Here is a 1,623-nt window from a genome sequence, read left to right as displayed (position 1 = left end):
CCTCGTCCCCGTGCCCTCTAGATCGAGCGCCGCTTCGTCCTCGCTGCCGTTGATTGGGGGAAGACATGATTTTTAGGTATGGGAGGCGGGAGCTGCACGGGGAAATGGACCGGGAGCAGGGAGGCGGCGGAGGAGGGGACAGGCAGCGGAGCAGGGGAGCTGCGGCGGAGGACGAGCGAGGGAGCTGAGTAGAGCTGAGCAGAGCAGAGGAGCGGCGGAGGAGTGCGGGTTGTGTCGGACTAAAGCAAAGGTTTTTTTTTTTGCAAAAAAGCCACGGTGACAACTTTTCCCGGAAGGAGGGAGTACAATCTATACATATAAATATTATTCGGTTCGGGTGCCCATGGGCCGGATTGCCGGGTTATGCAGAGCTAGAATTTAATGGCCTATTAACGGCTTAAATTTAGTACAGAGGGTGTATTTTTCTCTGCGATAACTACCTAACTGGATTTTGCTCATGTTGGTATTCTTGACTCCACATCACATTGGTTCCACATCATAGCCCAATAGAGATAACTATACATCACGAACACCTACCAACACAAAAAAGTGCGGCATGATGATGCTCAGATGCCTACCTCCCGCTGTGATCCAAAAGCCTTGCCTCGTCCTGGATGAGCTTGAGAATGTAGAAGGGGTGGATAAGCATGACAATGTTAGTGGATTTCTTTCTAAACACTAGAATTTCTCTCGTTTCAAATAACCCAAGAGATGAGCATTGTTAGGGAAGCCATGGCCTTCCGGTTTGCGGTATTGGGCTTTGACATATTGGTCCACCACGAAGCCAGTTCTTTTCTTCTGCATTTCATGCAGTGGGCCGACTCGTCGCTTTTTGGTGTAATCTTTGTCTAGGCTGGTTCGGTGGGGGTTTATGCTCGTTTGTTGGGGTACATGATGGGCACATGTAGATTGAGTCTTGAGATGAAATGATGATTTGGCTTAATAACACCGATGAGAGTGATCTAGACAAGTTGAAAATACATAAAGCGAAAGAGTATTAGGATGAGGACACATCACATCTCGTGCTTCAAGTCCGGTCCTTTTCTTTTTGCGGGGTATTCACGTCCGGTCCTTGTGGGAGATGTAAATCTCCTTCAACCAAAGCAATGGCCCCCAAAATTCTCATCGAGCCAGGCCGATGCCTGCTGATCGTGGGGCCTAGGATCAATAACTTTGAAGTGGCCTTTGTCCTGAACGATGGTACAAGTGGTCTTGAGTGTGTAAGGTTTTAGGCTTAATACTTCTAGTGTATATAAATTATTTTAGGAGTCAACTCTAAACATGTTTATGGGTGAAATTATCTACAGCTACAATATCACATACATAATAATATGAGATAGTCCATCTTATTATATAAAGTATTTTATTCTCTATAAACTTGGTCAAAGTTAATAAAGTTTGGCTTTTAAGATAACATATATGCACTGTATTAAGGAATAGTGGGAGTATAAGGTTCAACATTAATTAGTTAAACGACCGGCGTGGAGACCAACGGGCCGCGGCCACACCCGCAAGTAAACCCGGGCATGGGCAGCCCGGCCCGAGCCCGGCCCGAAAAACCCGGGCCGGGTTGGGCCGGGCTTGACACTCGGGCCGGGCTCGGGCTTTGTTTTGCAGCCCGAA

This window comes from Triticum aestivum, chromosome 7B (genome assembly GCF_018294505.1).
Source record: "Triticum aestivum cultivar Chinese Spring chromosome 7B, IWGSC CS RefSeq v2.1, whole genome shotgun sequence".
In the NCBI taxonomy this organism is placed as follows: domain Eukaryota; kingdom Viridiplantae; phylum Streptophyta; class Magnoliopsida; order Poales; family Poaceae; genus Triticum; species Triticum aestivum.
The sequence above is the reverse complement of the archived record's forward strand: the minus strand, read 5'-3'. Positions refer to the sequence as shown.